This window comes from Sinohyriopsis cumingii, chromosome 8 (genome assembly GCF_028554795.1).
Source record: "Sinohyriopsis cumingii isolate HCF-2022 chromosome 8, ASM2855479v2, whole genome shotgun sequence".
Taxonomy (NCBI): domain Eukaryota; kingdom Metazoa; phylum Mollusca; class Bivalvia; order Unionida; family Unionidae; genus Sinohyriopsis; species Sinohyriopsis cumingii.
In genome coordinates, this window is record NC_142968.1 from 70,318,883 (window position 1) to 70,338,337 (window position 19,455).

General features: G+C 36.2%; 1 protein-coding gene across 2 annotated transcripts in view; it reads left to right on the forward strand.

Annotated features, from left to right (window-relative positions):
• The first annotated feature begins 1,604 nt into the window (after nt 1–1,604).
• LOC149793779 (uncharacterized) overlaps nt 1,605–19,455 on the forward strand; it is a 115,405-nt gene continuing 97,554 nt past the window's right edge. For both annotated transcript variants that reach the window (XM_089967770.1, XM_089967773.1), the window contains exon 1: nt 1,605–1,976. The gene's annotated coding sequence lies outside the window, so the exon portion shown is untranslated. The remainder of the gene's footprint in view (nt 1,977–19,455) is intronic.

A 19,455-nucleotide genomic window follows, 5' to 3' on the forward strand; every position in this document is an offset into this window, starting at 1 on the left:
TTATCTTCTCCCATTTCGAGACTTGTTCCCATGATTCCATAGTAAGATATATATGTGTGTGTGTGTGTGTGTGTGTGTGTGTGTGTGTGTGTGTGTGCAATGGTGCATTAAGAATGCAGATGTGGGAACATTGAGAAGCAAACGATTATTATTTTGTATTTGCATATAATATTTTTAATTATGGCTGTTTTCAAAATCTGTTTACAAATTAATATGGAAGCCAAACGAGTAAAAGATCTATTTTTATCATCTTAAACGTTGAAAACTACATTGTTCCTAATTTTAACTCAATACTTTATTTAATTTACCAATTTTAATATTTTAAAGATCAAATTCAGTGTTAACTTATTAGAAGCAAAATGAAATCGCCTGATTTGCGTTTTGTGTCATCAATTAATTATAATAATTAATAATAAATTATAATTAATAATTATAAAGTATACATCAAAATTTAGATAAAACGTTTCTTTTCCTATTGATATTAGCAAACTCTTAAATCTTAATATATAGATACAAATAGTATATATATAAATTGGTTTTCAATATAATGTTGTTGCACGGGAGCAGCCGTACAACACAGTTAGCAGAGCGTGAGAATGGTAATCCAAGGTTCATGAGGTCGATACCCGTCCAAGCTAGCCAAGGTTGGCTGCCCCGGTGTGTCTTTCAGGAGGGCAAACTTACCTCCCATTTTGCTCTGCATAAAATAACCCGAGGTCACGCGAATGACACACATCAGTCCTATACCGGGTCAGCCACCTCAGTGTGTCCTTGGGAACGGCACTTAGCGCCCATTTCTTCGGCATTAAATAGCTTAGAAAAATCACTTAGTGCCCATTTCTTCGGCATGAAAAGGCCTATTATGTATTAAAAGCGCCGTCAAAAAGCAACCAACGCTGCAACAACCTGTCACCTTAGGGCATTCAGCCATCGTTTGACGTTAATCTTCGTACAACGACTACATGGACCTCCATTTAATTTTCTGGGGTGAAGGACGGGTCATATAACTAAAACTATTTTGCTCTAATTAGTAATTTAGAACCAGTTATATCCATCATATTTTGTTGTAAAAGAAGAAAAATAATACCATCCTTCCAACCAATCAAGTGGTTGGTACCTTATTTAAAAAAAAAGAAAACAGCGAATGATATCTTGTGTATCTGCACAGTGTCCGATCCTAGTGTTATATAATGTATATATTTCTAAGTCTGGAATGCGAAATGCATTATATATTATTCCTTCCTGATACCAAAAATAAAAAATGATGTAACGTTGCTTCGTAGTTACCATGAATCAATGACCATTTTATTTTAGTGGGGAGGTGGTGAGGCCATGACCGTTGGAAAACAATTTCTCGCCCTCATATAGCTTTCCCTGGTTTGTTGAGGAAGAATAACACTTTCTCCATCTTACTAGTTTTAAAGAAAATACTCTGAGGGGGAAAAAGGGAGAAAATTATGCTTGGTAAGAATTTCATCTTCCCCGATGATTAAATGGTAGGTTCCTTTTAATATATATCAGATATAAAGACGAAGTATCCTTATGACTTGTGTTCGATATCCACCAAGTCCATCGCGGGTGCAAAATCCAAAGGAAAACACCACACTTCTCAGGAATTTGAGCGTTTTAAGGTTACAAAAACACCAGTGACCTGTGGGATCTATTTTTGTCCCATTCAGCAAACCCAATTCGTCTATTGGTCTTTATGACAGTCTGCCGATATTATTGTCCACGTGAAGGTTTCCAACCGCTTGCTATCACGAAGTGTCAATCGAGCGTGTTAGCAATCAAACATGGAAGGTATTTGCTTTTGTCACTGATTATGACATGTTTATATTACCGCATAAGTGGTGGAGTTACATACTTGTAATGACTACTTTGGAATAAACACTCAAAACACACAGGTGGGAATTCTGGCTATAAGCTTTTCACATTTAGGACGTTGCAAACAGGCCGAACTTGACAAAAAGAACAAGGTAAGTTGGATAAATTATATATGTGCGTTATGAATTATTTGTGGATGAGATTAGAAACTCACATACATACATCCATACATACATACATACATATGCATGCATGCATACATACATACATACATACATACATACATACATACATACATACATACATACATACATACATACATACATACATACACACACACATATACACACACATCCATCCATCCATACAAGCACATGTCTACGAGTTTGCGGAAAGTCATTATCTCGTTTTGTGGGGTTGGGAGGGGTGGGGTGGTGGCCAAGGTCGACATCATTTTGCGGTTAACAGCAGTATAAGTGGGTCAATTCATCTCGTACAGTTGGCAACGGACAATGTTTCCTTACATATGCACAATGTAACATGTTCTGGCACTAGGCTCTAACCACGAATGCCAGGATTTGACACGCGGAAAAAAATATGGACAATATATATGCTTAGCGTACATTTATTAAACCACCACACCCCTCCAAAATTTATGATTCTCGAATGGGCTGAATTAATGCCAACATTTATTTTCATCACTATAAAGATGTAAGATTATTTGTTGTATTTTTTTTTTTTTTTTTTTTTGTACCTTTCCCCTCAACATTTCCGTATGGTTTCCGGTCCAATTCAGTAGCAATGTGACTAAATCAATCACGACAGCCGTAAAAAATCCATTACCCGTTTTCTTTGAGGACTGGAAGAGGGTAATCTAGTCCCTGTCGTTTATGTTCATATTTAAATAAATGCATTTAATAGATGATGTTAACTACTCCTGGCGACAAGGAGTGGGAGAGATGTCTCCGAGACCTTTCTTACATTGGTTAGATTTTGCGTGATTTTCTTTTTCATTCGTTTAAGTAAACTAATTCAGCAGTACATCAGTTGGTAGAGCGCCGGACTCGTAACCTAAAGATAGCAGTTTCGATATCCGCCTATGCAATCTCGGGTGCATCAACTTGGTGTGTTTTTGGGAAAAGCACTTGGCTGTCGTTTCTTCGATATGATAGAACCAAAGTGCTGAAACTGTGATTACAAAGCGAGAAAGAAAGCATCCAACTAAAATGCGGAGTAAACGTTTTATTTCTAGGAAATATTTATAAACATTGCATTATGTAGGCAGGACATAAAAATTCGCCTTGCTCACAACTGTGCGAACATTTCCCTAAATGGACAATATGATGCAATTACAGAGCTGCTAGGCAAGAACACTTGCATTCGCATGCATTTTTTGCCTGATGTGTGCGTAAAGTGTGCATTTATGTTTATGCTTAAGTATCATGTAGCATAAATATAATACAGCATATACAAATACGGTTAAGCTTACCAACATACAATCTACCTCAAACCAATTACAAGTACAGCTGTATTGATATATACGTTAGCTTAATCATGCATATTTTTAGATTATGCATAAATATAAAAACGCTTTTGAATACATAAATAATACCAACGCTTATACCCCCCCCCATATACTAACACGTGCCAAAATATACCATCGCTTATGCAAAATATACCGAAGCTTATAAAAAAAAATACCGACGTGTGTGCATAAATGTACTAAAAGTTATGCAAAATGTACTAACACATATACATAAATATACCAACCCTTGCGCAAAAAATATACCAACGCTTATGCACAAATTCAATTAAGTTTGAGCAAAAATATGTTACCTGACGAAAAGATTAAATTTGGCTGAGCGATAATTCATTTAATTTTGAACATAATGTTCATATTTATACCATATACATTGTATCAAATAATACAGAGAAGGCATATATATGTATAGTTTATGTACTCCAACCAAAACTCTTTTCCTACCATGAGAAAAAAAGATAATAGGTAAAGATATTTTAAAATTGTATTACCCCGTCACAAGACACACAAACTAACGAGAACGATAAAAAGGACAAAGTCATGAGAATACAACGTCAACACGTTTCTGTATAAACCGCTAAACATTTCACCATCACAGGATGCATCCCACAGCAAGAAAGTTTACCTCCATTAGGGGATATCAGGCCTACTGTTCATCTTCGAACCCAAAGCGATTGTACAAACATATTTTTTCTAAAACAGTACATCAAAGAATCTAAATACTTCTTTATCTACAAAAGTGTCATCAAAAGGTTGCAAAGACGTACTTTTCTAAAACAGTGTATTAATGGGGCGTGAAGACATACTTTTCTTAAACAATGTATCAGAATGTTGGAAAGATTATAATATGATAAGATATTATATCAAAATGCGTATCAGTTCATTATTACAGGTCTAACGTTGACCACACGGACGCACTAATAATTCAGATTACATTTAAGAGAGGAAGGAGTAGCATGAACGGCAGACGCGAAAGAAGAGGATGAAATAGAGTGTCTACTGCTCGTCTTATCTACGTATGCATCATGGGCGCCCATACATAGGGACAAGACCCCCCCCCCCCCCCCGATTTCACCTCTAACCTGCTTTGGCCTACATCCGTATAACTTTATAGCTGACACTACATGTTTGCGCACACCACCCACCCCCTGCAAAAATAATTATGCGGAAGCCCCTGATATGTATAGGTAGGTAGGTAGGTATGTAGGTTAGAGCTTAAACGAATACGAAATTTTCCTATTCATACTCATTTAATTGGGTTAGAATTCGAATGTTTGTTAATGTACAAAAGCTTTTTTTATATCTACTTTTGTTTTCTGCTTTGATATTTACAGACACCTCTCCCATTCGTCGCATCAAAAACAATGTGAGCTCGGTTTTCTAACTCCAATTAAACGAAATTCGAGCGGGAAGGGGTGCTTGGATACAGTATGTGTTAATTCAGTGAATGAATGATTCAGTATAATACAAAAGAATAGTCCTGAAGAAGGAACAAAGGTAAAACAGGGCACTGACTTTATATAACTTGATCAGTTAAATGTGAGGACTATCTCTACAAATTTATAACTCAGTCTTATATTCATAAATAAATTCGAACGAATCTAATTCCTGTGTAACTTGACAGGAGGACAAAAACGTGAAAACAGTTTATGAAAACAGTTGATGACTCGATTGGTTTCATGGTCTAGTTTCCAAAATCACGCCTCATTATTTTAATTACATTAATTATGTCCAGAAAATGCCGAATGAAATTTGATTGCTGTAGTTGATGCGTCAATAAATTGTTGGCTTAGATGCTGTTTTATGCCATGTTCTTTATCAAGATGGCTTACTACGCATTATCGTTTCTAGAGAGTTTGAATGACAACGAATATAAATGGCGATGATTTGAGCAATGTGAATATTCAGAATTCTGACATTATGAATACCATGATGCTAGTGGCTGTTTGAATTTTTAAGTAATTTGGTTGTTTTGACCTTGTTTCCTTGTAAACTAATACAAGTTTGCAAATAACGCAGTTTGTCTGGTTTGTCTTTTGTAAATGATGCTGCTAACGAATTTGCCTCCATGTCGCTACTTCTGGGTAAGCAAATAAATATTCTAATATCGATTTTAAATTCGAATGCTTGCGAAAAAGTAGTATGACTCGAAAAATGCTACAGTAATATACGCCATTGTATATGGATTTTTAAGCAAACCTAAGCGACATAATTCTTTTTTTCCTTCCTTTTTTATGATTTGCTTTTGTTTTACGGCACAGCAGCACAAATATTTTTTGGTGCCGAGGCAGTTGGAATAAAGTGACTTGGTACTTTACGAATCGGCTGATCCAGTGAAAGAATGGGAACCACGCCTGCTTCGGTCATGAATCTGGCACCCTAACAACTGATAGAGCGCAGCCACTATCTCCTCTTTTCGCCTCTTACCACATGCGTGAGGACTCATAAGGCATATGCTGTATATCTGAATTCGTAGGGGATTAGGTTAGATGCTCTAAACAGCGAAGCTAAAAATTAATTCGCGTTTGTGAAGCAAATTTTTCATTTGTGAAATTGACCACTTGTCTTAATACTCTAACAATATTTCAATTTATAAAATTTATTTCTTGAACTCTTACTGAACTAGTAACTTTTAATTCATGATTTTAACCCTCGAGCATAATTCGTATTGGTGTTGTATACTCACAAACTTTGAAAATAATACCCTCTCTCCCTCTCTCTCTGAGTTGAACTTTTAACGTAGCTTAAACAACTTTTCAGTCATATCGCTACGATGTCTGCAGTGAGACCGTTTATAGTGATGTCTAGCACGGGTGCATCATGCCACAGATATCTAGCATTATGTCACACCCAGTCACATTATCCTGACACTGGGCCGACAAATCATACCACTAACATCTTATTGCTGAGCGCCATACGAGGCAGCAGCTAGTACCATTGTTATAAATCTTTGGTATGACTTGGCCGGGGTTCGAACCCGAGACCTCCCGCATCCGAGGCTGACGCTCTAACCACTAGTCCATCGAAACTGTCTAATAACCCTTTAGTCGGGCAGTCTAGTATTTGTGTCGATCCCTCGTGCTGTAAAATTACAAAAGACAAGCGTGGTCACATAAAGTGTTTTGACATTTAGTTGTCGTATGCCCATGCACGCTAGGGGCCCCGAGTGACCGAGTGGTCTAAAGCGCTGTCCGTTACGGATCACAGCCATCTCACTTCTGCCTGTGTGGGTTCGAGTCTCGGAATCAATATGGATATGTGAGAAAGCTAGCCAGTAGCTTCTCGTGGGTCGGTGGTTCTGTCCGTGGTTTTCCCGGGTTCTTCCTCCACCATTAGTACTGGCTGCCATGTATAGCCTATCGTGTGCTGAAAAATGGCGTTAAACACTACAACAACAACAACATATCCACGCTAAAGTACGGAAATATGAGTGGTTTGAGTTTAATATCTATACCACATAGTAATACACAAAGACATTGTTTGTGTTTGTAATCTGGATTTTTTAACGTAGTTTTAACAAATGTTCATATCGCTACGATGTCTGCAGTGTGGCAGTTTATAGTGATGTCTAACACTGGGGCATTATGCCGCAGACATGTAGCATGATGTCCCACCCATTCACATTATTCTGACACCAGACCGACCAGTCCTAACACTAACCTCTTAATGCTGAGCGCCAAGCGAGGCAGCTGTTAGTAACATTTTTGTAAGTCTTTGGTATGATTCGGTCGAGAATCGACCCCACGACCTCCCGCAACCGAGGTGGACGCTCTAACCACTAGGCCAACGGAGCGGTCCACAAAGACATGAATCATCTTATGATTTGAACAATTTTGTAAAAAGACTCCTAACTCGCTGTACGAAGAGGTTATAAACAAATCTACGTGTTCTATCGATTTTTAAAACTTGTCATGATGTTCTTATTTCCATTTACGAGATGTTAATACAAATATAAGTGATCTAGTTAATATTTAATTTCGTAAATAATACAAATCCACCCAGCCCATCTGACGGTAGTGGTTTAACAGTTACAGTAACTGCTAAGGTTCATATATACCTGTACGACACGGTGATGCACATAAAAATATCAGTGATTTTAGTTTTGCTTTGTAGTGTTTCCGTATCTCTACACTAAACGGTGATGCAAAAAATATGAATGACCTAACAGTGTTTGAAAATTGTGGAATAATACACTGAAGTTTGACACTGGTCTAATGAATTTTGTAACTTGTATTTGTATTAGTGTTATATTATACGAGTTTGTGATGCACACAAATGTGAGTGGGCCAGAAATGATTATATGTTTACAACTAAAATACTAATATCGTGTTGACGTAGCTTTTGTAACAACATACAGTGTAATAATATACATTAAATACAATATATTCGCATATTAGGACACTTTAACGTTACACCTTTGTTAATTACTTTTCAATGTTGTGAGATCACTATTACTCAAACGACCAAAGATTTAAATGATAAATGGTGTACTTAATACATTTGGAAGTTAGCCCATTTGGAAGTTAGGCCAAACAACACAAACGGAACTACCTTGACTGTTTCTGCGAGACGAAACTAGACCTCTGATGTATGTCTGCGCTGTTAAGTTGCAGACAAACCACTCATTTTATTCGACGAAACTTTCTCCTAAAATAAACAAGAAACCCAGTATGTTCGGATCACCTCGGCGGCTATTTCTTATATTGGACTGACTGTAAAATTGATAGAGAGGCTATGAGTGAATAGAATAGTTTTATCATTTCTAGCTTCTCGGGGAAAATCTTGTTCCCTTAATAGCCCAAGTAGTCCGAAATGGAGGCTATCGACATGCAATCGAGATAACATCCGTATGATTGGCATCGATATTGCGAATAAATATGAACAGTTTAACCTTTTCACGGGGTTTAGAAATTGTTTATGACACGCCTCGTAATGACAAATCTAACAAAACACACAAGTGTATCAAATGCACAGACATATGCCTACGCACATACACAAAATAACGCATAATCATACACGGACCGATCAGTGTAAACTACCTCCATGTTCATGGCTGACCATTTTTGAATCCGGATGGTAATTACAACGCACTGGAAAGATACGATAGGCTTGTTTTCCGTTTCAAAAGAGCCATTCAGTGTAAGACAGGAAGGATATATTGATGGTTAATATGATTTATGAATCAATGGATTATGTCATTAACTTAAGCAAAACCTGATCTAGTGAACCACCTAAAAAAAAAAAAGAAATTAAAATGCCTGCTAATTGCATTTGTTTCTCAGTCTTCACGAGTTTCGACCGCAAAAGGTATACATCAGTTGTTTTCTTCTTTGATAGGGGTGGGGTGTTCTTTTTAAATGTGAGACACAATGCACCCACGTAAATTTAGCAACATATCCTAACCGAAACCCCACATACGTATTGATTACGTGAAGAATTGGTTCATTTTCAAGAGCTAATGGAGCGTTGAAGCAGTTCCTTGTCTATATAGAATTGAAATTACCCTTTGTGTAAGTTGAATGTAATACTCAGGTGTAAACTGTTTTAAAAAATTGCAGGTGGAAAGTAGAAACCATGATTCATCTTTACTTACAATGAAGGATATTAGTTTATTCAAGCTTTAATAATACGTAATATTTATAGCAATGACGTAAACTGCGTTAACATACTATTCGTATATTTTAAATGTATAAATAAGGTATTAAATATCAAAATAGTTACCTAGTACTGAAGGCATGTAGATATTATTCTTTAAATTGAAAAAGTTTTGGCTCAACGATTAATCGTATTTTGTTGACTCGAAACAGAAAACCAAAATCTGTACAGCTAAAAGCGTTACCATAAAGCAGATGAACTTTGCACCATTCTCTCACCTCCACCCTACCCAACCCCGATAATCCTAGATTGATCCTTGCCTCCATCCCTCATTTACCTGTACCTCCGGGGAACAGGTTTGTTACTATGGACGCTGATTTTTCATTGTTTATTCGGTTGGTACACGTACCTCACAAAAATAGCCGCTCTGCCTGGTGACCTTGCGGTCACATTCACATCGACTCACACGTGACGCCAAGAGCTTTACACCGACCGAGAATCAGGTCGATAGATCGGATTGTCGTGGGGTTTTTTTGTCTGCCAGAACAATGCATTTTCTATATCGTAAAGTCCATCAGCAGTATACGTGTATAAGTGATATGTGCAAACATTTATGATGAACTTAACCTGTGGTAATATGTACTAGTGCCAAAAACATGCCTCTTTATGTACTCGTATCACTACCTGACGGTTTGCAAATTTCCTTCGAATGCAGCAGTATGTTACCTGTACGATTCTGATGCGGCCAGTCCAGATTATGAAAAAACAAAAAATGAGTGATGCATTTGTATCATCGAAAGTTGCTTTAAAAAAAAATTATGCTGACAAACCCTCTCATCCAATTCGTTACTTTTCCAGATTTTTGTAAGCAAATTTTAGCGTTACAATAGTTTGTAGAGACTTTTTTGTAGCAAAGGTCTCCATAGCCATACAGTTCGACATGGCATAAAGAGCAATGAAAGAGTAGATAAAGCAGCCAAAATTGCCATAAATTAGCCAGTTTCTAAATGGAAGCTTTCATTTAGTGAGTTCAGAATATTAGATAAATAGTTATGCTCCAAAAGTGCCCTACATTCGCCCGTTCCCACATGGAAGATTTCATGTAGTGACTTCAAATATTACATAAATGGTAATGTTCTATGAACGTGTCAACCTATGTGGGATGAAATCTCCACAAATAAGCCTCGGGACATCAGATTAATCATCGAATAGTGGCATCCATCATGTTGAACAAGTTGCAGAAACGAGGTTTGGTATGGTGTCGCTCGCGTATATGACATATGTGCTTGACCAGTGCATACATCGTGGAGGATTAAACTCAACTTGAATATATACACATACATACCTGACCCGTACATACATCATACAAGCAGTTATGTAGTGCCGGTGTCGGATTAAGGCCTTCCAGGACCCTAGGCACTGAAAATATTATGGTCCCCCACAAGTGAAACTCAATAAAGCAATATTTAAAGCTTAAATGGTGGGAAAATGCCAGTGCCATCATTCCTAATCAAAATACTCGATACACGTACATGCCAATCGAAACGATCATTTATAATACATTTAGTATAATCATCGACAATTAATTTGAGTTTTTTTTCTGGTGCCGCTGTTGGGATAATTCCCTAGGCACGTGCTTAGTGTGCTTATGGGTAATTCGGCAATGTGTAATGCTAAACGAAGAAGTGAGAGAAGAAAAAAAAAAGAAGTGTGGGAGTGAATTTTATTGAGATGCGGGGGGGGGGGGCCAATGGCTAGCGCTAAAAGGTAAGGGAACAGGCAAACAAGTAAGGAAACGCTGTTCCCACAGCCTAGAGGAGAACCTCGACGCGCGCGCATCAAATGACATACTTACCTGACCCTCATGGAGGATGAACCTCTACCTGAGTGGGTACCTTGCCAGTCTTCACAGAAAATTAAAAACATTCTTGTCGAGTGTATCTACTTCCATCCTATTAAAAAAAGGCTTCTGATATGAACTCAGTTAAAAGTCATTTTGATGAAAGACCAACAGAAAATACTGGATGGTGTAATTTATCTTGGTATAATATTTTTGTGGTTGCAAATATTACTATCAAATATTTGGCCTTTTACTTTTAATCGGCACTGTATAGCCATAGTTGCGTCGACGGGGCGCCACATACATACTTACATACTCTTATATTACGTGTTTAGGCTCGAATAAAGAGCAACACAAAAAGAGTGCATCTCTCTCTCTCTTTCTGACGTTCCAGCTTCCTTAACTCCGATTCCATCTTGTATTTTAATTCTAATTTCTTTACTTTTGTGTCAGAGTCTGATACAGACTTACTGATCGAAAACAAAACACTTTTATCCAAAACATTGCCATCTACCAAATATTGAACCAAAATAATACTTATTTCTCATTTTATTAAGGAAGCCGTTACCTCAGAAAGATTTTTTTTCTTACAAGTTGAATCAATTCATCTTTTTTAAAAAGATATAATTGTTTCAGGGTAGATTTGAAAGAAAGATTTCCATTTTTGATAACATTTTAGAAAAAGCTTGTCGATTTCACCAAAGATTTCAAAAACTAGGAGAATTCAAATTTCCAGAAGCAAAAATGTTCTGAAATATTCTAGCCTAAATTCAAAATCCCGGACGAGCCCCCAATTCTTATGTTACGTGATTAGGCTTCAATAAAGAGCAATACAAGAAAGAGGGAAAACAACAAGCTTTGAAAAATATAACAAATAATTTATTTCCCTAAAAACATACTGTAAAAATTAGAAAAAAGGAACATACGGTTTTTAGAATCAAATCCAAAAATAATCCAAGAATAATCCATGAACAAAATTTTAGAAGTCATAATAATAAAACGTTTTAATAAATTCAAGTTCGAGTCCCGACGAAGAATGCAAGATGGAAGGCGATGACATATGTTGTATCCTATTCAATGTTGTTGTCCACAGTTCCTTGTAGAAAGTCAAGAAATACCCAGGTGTTTGAAATCCGAATAAGGTTTTCAAGAAATGTCTTTGTTCAAGAATTTTGTGTGAGCACAACAATGTTGGCAGAGATGCGAATTAATCTTTTAGAGTCCAAATAATCTGAAGAAAAATTAACGTATAACTGGAAAACTGGCTACAAGGGAAGGAAGCTACTTCATATCAAGCGTTTTTCAGCCCAGCCTGAGATTATTTCTCTAAAACAATGGTTATACAGTAATTTTGAGACGCAGAATGCGTACCCGTATGAGGGTCACTCGATCATGTTTACATCAGGTACTCTTGGCATGGCCCTGACAAAAACCAATCATTTTATTCTAAGAATACAATTTTAAAAATTGTTCACGTCACTAAAACTATTTGCAAGCCTAGGTCACGTATTCAATACAGACTCGATCTCACTCTTGTTACACCCACGACAAAAAAATTAAAAAAAGAATTATGACATTTAATGAAATTAAAAAAAAGAAGGCGTTTCAAACTTACAAACGATTAAATCAGATATAAATTAATTCAAATATACATAACAATACATACATACATACATACAATGCAAGTTGGCATCTGCAGCATAAACTACTGTTTATTGTCTTTACGGTGGAGGATGGACGTATACTTAGTAGTACGGATTCTTCTGCAATTCAGAAGTTGAGCCATTTAAAACAACAACAAAAAAAAGGATTTAGTTTGAAAAATGTATATACAAATACTCGGAATTTAGTGAAGACTCGACAATACAAGAATGTTTTTTTTTTTATATAATATCCATTTTCCTTTCCATTATATATTTGTGCTTATATCTAAAATTCAAAGACAACAAAAACAACAGAACTTATAATTTAACCAATCAAATAATACATCCACGGCAAATGCATGAATGTCAGTTGAGTATGGAGTTTAACCGAACATATTCACTAGTCAACTCCTGAATAAGCATGTCACGTGTACTGTGTGTGAGGCTGACTTATTAAATATCCACATGTCATTTCGTGAACATTCATGTCACATGCTATGGATGTGAGGCTGACTGGTGAAATATTCACATGTTAACTTGTGAACAAGCATGTCACATGCCCTTGGTGTGAGGCTGGCTAACAAAAAATATTCACATGTTAGCTCATGAACAAGCATGTCACATGCCCTTGGTGTGATGCTGGCTGATTGGTTGTTGTATGCCATTGCCGTTATCGCCAAATCCATCAGTTCACCAATCTATTCATCATCCATTCATCAGTGAATTACTAGAAGCAGATATAAAGGAAACGACATTTATCCGCATGAGGGATGAAGCTTGAAGTAATTTGAAAAGTGCGTGCCCTTGGCCTGAAAATTACTAAATTAATGTAAAATCTAATCTAAGATAATATATAACCGAAAGTTCATGTTTAGCGAAATGACACTTTGTAATCTGCTCATTGGCCAAACAATATTCTAGGTGTAGCCACATCAGCTTATCAGTGGAGGCTAGTCCGTAGGACGGGGGAGACCAAGATGCAATAGATCTATTTGATTGGTCAGCGTGATCTTTGTAGACGGATTTGTAGATAGGTCAGTTGTAAATAAATTCAATAAAGCATGTCATATTGACATGTAATGCAGCAATATGGTAATTAGATTTAAAGTGCAGTGACTCAGCATCGTTCCTCACTGGATTTAGTAAATTAATCATCACACACACACATCGTTTCCTCAGTTCCAACCTGAAAATCTCCTTTAAAAGTTTACTTGAAACGACCAAAAATGTTTCCCACATATCATTATATTGGTGTTAACTCAATGACACGAACGGTGCGGGAGGAGGCGCGCGGAAGTTTTATGTGTAATGAGAATAGGTCATACGATCCATTAGATTTCATGTCATACCTGCAAAACAAACACACACACACACACACACACACACACACACACACAGCCACGCACACATCAAAGTCATAGATACCGTGATTTGGTTGATATATCTGCCCGTTTAACAAGACCTGGCAGGCAAAAGTGCAGAACATTTTGTCAACGTTATAAACAATCTTGTTTCCGTAAGTTTTGGGATATCGACGGGTTATTAAGTTTAAGGTTCTGTAAGGGTTTATGTTCCGAAAAGATTAAGAAATTTGTTAATTTTGAGATGTTTCGATGCAGTTTTCAAATCAGAGATTGATTGTAATATCTGTGACAATAGAGGTCTCACCTATAACCGAATCAAGAATGATGGCGACTAGTTACCATCTGATTTGCAGACAAGAGAACGCTACAACAGTTTCTCCATATTTCGAACCGTCCGTATGCAAGGACACATTGCCACAACAGAAGGCTATACTTTCACTGAATTTATTCTGAAAAATAAAGGAAGGGACTTGTTGATGACATTTTAAAAGGCATAACACTTATTTTTGTTGGGTTGCGGAGACATTAATCATGGCGGTGATTTGAGTATATATCGGCATTGTCAATATTGATTTTAGATGGATATAAATGAAGGACAAAAATATATGCCAAAAAGATACAATGAAATTTAGTTTCTGAACGCGCAACATCTGGTGTTTTAGTCCACAAATAATATTACATGCGGTATTAGATGGGTTAGAGATTAGTTAGGTAGTATACATGTGGTATCGATTGGGTTAGAGATTAGTTTGGTATTATAACATGTGGTATCGATTGGGTTAGAGATTAGTTAGGTAGTATATATGTGGTATCGATTGGGTTAGAGATTAGTTAGGTAGTATAACATGTGGTATCGACTGGGTTAGAGATTAGTTAGGTAGTATAACATGTGTATCGATTGGGTTTGAGATTAGTTTGGTAGTATAACATGTGGTATCGATTGGGTTAGAGATTAGTTTGGTAGTATAACATGTGGTATCGATTGGGTTAGAGATTAGTTTGGTAGTATAACATGTGGTATCGGATGAGTTAGAGATTAGTTTGCTAGTATAGGGGCGCTTACCAGTTATTGTGTCCTTTTGAGAGTGTGGCGTATGTATGGTGAATTTGTTTGCATTTGAAACACATTGGAGAGAATGTTGGCATACTTCTATGCTACTTTGCTGTAATGTGGCTGACATTTCTTTGGATATTGTACGTATGGAAATTGTACATGATCTATGCACACTTCAAGTTAAAATGATTGCTTCCTTGTGTTGAATAAAATCAGCATGAATTAGTCTAAGGTACACTATCTTTATCAGCTATTAAAATAGGGAAAATGAATTTTGCCCAACTAGGCAATACCAGTGCAATGGATGAATTACCAAATACATAAAACATTACACTTTATTAAAATGTAAACACTTTATTGAAATGTAAAATAAAGTTATCAGCTCTTTTTGTTACAATATACCTGTGAAGTCCAGGAAGTGAAAAATGACCAAGTGAAGCCATCATTTGTATTTTTAAAGATGCACGTCTGGAGTAAGGCCAAGCTGTATACTCTATAACCCATATTACACCCATCACTCTTACACCAAAATAAAGGGAAATATATGTTCTTTGAACCATACCAAAGATATACAAGGCCTTTAGTAAATAGCCAGTGAGGGTACCCGGGAAAATTATTTAGCTTTAAAATTATGTGCAAAATACGAAACTGTAGAGCGCGTCATAACATGCAGTATCGGATGGGTTAGAGATTAGTTTAGTAGTATATAAGCGGTATAGGATGAGTTAGAGATTAGTTTAGTAGTATATAAGCGGTATAGGATGAGTTAGAGATTAGTTTAGTAGTATATAAACGGTATAGGATGAGTTAGAGATTAGTTTAGTAATATATAAGCGGTATAGGATGAGTTAGAGATTAGTTTAGTAGTATATAAACGGTATAGGATGGGTTAGAGATTAGTTTAGTAGTATATAAGCGGTATAGGATGGGTTAGAGATTAGTTTAGTAGTATATAAACGGTATAGGATGGGTTAGAGATTAGTTTAGTAGTATATAAGCGGTATAGGATGAGTTAGAGATTAGTTTAGTAGTATATAAGCGGTATAGGATGGGTTAGAGATTAGTTTAGTAGTATATAAACGGTATAGGATGAGTTAGAGATTAATTTAGTAGTATATAAGCGGTATAGGATGAGTTAGAGATTAATTTAGTAGTATATAAACGGTATAGGATGAGTTAGAGATTAGTTTAGTAGTATATAAACGGTATAGGATGGGTTAGAGATTAGTTTAGTGGTATATAAGCGGTATAGGATGAGTTAGAGATTAATTTAGTGGTATATAAGCGGTATAGGATGAGTTAGAGATTAATTTAGTGGTATATAAGCGGTATAGGATGAGTTAGAGATTAATTTAGTGGTATATAAGCGGTATAGGATGAGTTAGAGATTAATTTAGTGGTATATAAGCGGTATAGGATGAGTTAGAGATTAATTTAGTGGTATATAAGCGGTATAGGATGAGTTAGAGATTAATTTAGTAGTATATAAGCGGTATAGGATGAGTTAGAGATTAATTTAGTGGTATATAAGCGGTATAGGATGAGTTAGAGATTAATTTAGTGGTATATAAGCGGTATAGGATGAGTTAGAGATTAATTTAGTGGTATATAAGCGGTATAGGATGGGTTAGAGATTAGTTTAGTAGTATATAAGCGGTATAGGATGGGTTAGAGATTAGTTTAGTAGTATATAAGCGGTATAGGATGGGTTAGAGATTAGTTTAGTAGTATATAAACGGTATAGGATGGGTTAGAGATTAGGTTAATAGTATATGAGTCGGTTCTGTTTGCCTGAGATAATGCTGGTCTTCATTTGCCTCAACATATAGGCTTTTTAAAAGGAAGGTTCCAAATGCTCAAAGACAAGTCTCAAATGTTCAAAGACAAATCTCAGATGCTCAACGACAAAATCTCAAATGCTCAAAAACAATCCTAAATGCTCAAAGGCAAAGTCTATATTCGTGTGTCGGATCAAGAATATGAAAGCAAGATTTATAAGTTGATCCACTCATAATTGATCCACTCATTTTTGACCCATTCACAATATGTCCATTCACATTTGATTCATAGTCTTACAGTCCTGTTTGACCTTCTGGTCTGCTCCCCAATTGTATTTACCTTCTGGTCTGCTCCCCAATCGTATTTACCTTCTGGACTGCTCAGCAATTTTATATAGTCCGTGGCTTTTTTAGATTTGTCCCTAGCATATCAGATATGTGGAAGGAAAGTTAGTTTACTTTTTATAAAGACATGCTTTTTTGGTCTCCTGGACAATATCGTAAGATTAGCTTTTAAAAACGGTTGTACCTGCCTCGACTAAAAAACATATATCTTTAGAATAAGAAAGAATTGCGCAGTAACCTACACAAAATTTAATAAAAATGTACATTTCTGAGAGCTGTAATATACATAAATTCGTTATTCACGCACTGCTGACATGACTAATCACCTGTTGCAATTTCATTTTTTAGAAAAATGTAAATTTATGGAAACGATGTCTTTTATTATAACCCAACCCACATTCACAAACCTTTTCGTCTTGAGTATGTCTTAGGCTCATAGGTTTGTCGCGCTGTAAGATTATTGAGGGGAAAAAAACCACATAAGTTTTCTTTTCAAGCCCTGAAACAAGTAGTTTGTTTTAAGATATGAAATATTCCAGCAATCATATAGTAGGTTACCAACAGTCGAGGGGCCCCGAGTGGCCGAGTGGTCTAAAGCGCTCTCCGTTACGGATCACTGCCATCTCACCTCTGTCTGCGTGGGTTCGAGTCTCGGATTCGGCTAATGTGGGTATGAAAGAAAGCCTGCCAGTAGCTTCTCGTGGGTCGGTGGTTCTTTCCGGGGTTTTCCCGGGTTCTTCCTCCACCATTAATACTGGCCGCCATGTATAGCCAATCGCGTGCTGAAAAATGGCGTTAAGCCCTACAACAACAACAACAACAACAACCAACAGTCGATATACTGAGCTGAGATTTTACTCAAGATTGGGGACTTTTATGAAAGGATGATGTAACCTCGTTCTGGTCTTTCTTTTGTGTCTGTATTCGGCGTAGCGCGGGGCGACTCTGAAAGTAAATGACGGGGTTTAAGAATAATACACAAAAATAAACTTAAAACCGTCGCGGCGGATGTGATAATATGGAAACGTTGTGAAGTTGTTTCTTCGATAGGTATACGGTGTACATATGGGGCGGGGGAGAGATCTTTATTTCATCTGTATATTACAAAGACTACAGCAAATAGTTCAGAGAATATATAACAAATATAAGTATGGTAATTAAAGGTGAGAGAAAAAAAAACATAATTTATGCAAGATAATAAATAAATAATGCATATTTGGGAATCATTCACCATAAGAACGTTGGAAAATTCAACAGGCATATTTTCGGGTCATAGTTCGTTTTAAACTTGTTTCCCCTACACATTATAACAGTGGGATTACCATTTACGTAAACACAACTGTCACTTTTGCAAAGCAGTTTTAGAGGTAAATAAATCATATTTGTTACAAAATTATTATCAAATTCGGTTATTGCTTCATTCATACAAAAGTATTGTGATGGTTTTCTATTGCGATTATATAAATATTTGTACAGAAGCTGAACCACACATAAAATACTGAGTTAGTAAACTAAATTATAGAGTTACTGTCAAAGATTTAATTATAAATGCATTCATTATCAGTATCGATATAGTGAAACGTCTGTTGTATGTTTTCTCCACAGGAAGACAGCACTTAACGTCCACATGAGATGAAAAGTTTTCAATTACTCATGGCTTACAAGAAAGAACAAATAACGAGTCGTCATTACTGCAAGAATATTTACCAAATATGTATCAGACATTGAATCTAAAGTGCATTTATGCATGTACCCAAATTAATCAATACTATCACACCAAAACCTTTCACGGTATAGAGTAACAAAAAAAATATTTAAAAAGCAACAACAAAAACAACAAAATGGATACAAAATGATCACCTACTGAGGTGCAGTCTTTTTGACAAGGAGTACATGCCAATTCTAAGATGAGAAGAATACAAACTTGTCGCAATGAGCTGACTCGAGAAAACCTGGACTGTTTTCCTGCTTCTCATATTACCAAGGGAATCAAACTGCCATTAAGCAAACAATTCTCGAATCGACTAAGATAAATAGTTTCGTAAAATTCTAGAATTCGTTCAAAGCAATTTTATATAATGAAAAAAGGACTTTGAATTTAACAATAATGTTACATACAGATTTATTAACCGGGAATCGAGCTTGAAGAATGTATGATTATGTAACGTAAATCAGATTAAATTTTTCAAACAGTTTATACCTTTCTGGAATAAAGCCAGATTGTTTGACTTGCAGTTTTGGAATCTGATAGCTAAATAAACGGAGAAAACTAATCGTTTTGCAAAATAAACTGCATGTAGCCTGCAAAGTTGCTCAAATGATTTTTTAACCAATGTCATCTTCAATTGGTAAAATACCTAAAAGGCTTAATGCAACGTCTGTTCTTGTATATCTATATATATATCCTGCATATGCTAAGCAGTAACTCAATGGACTCTCTCTAGTACAAATATAATCTGAGGGCTTGGTTAA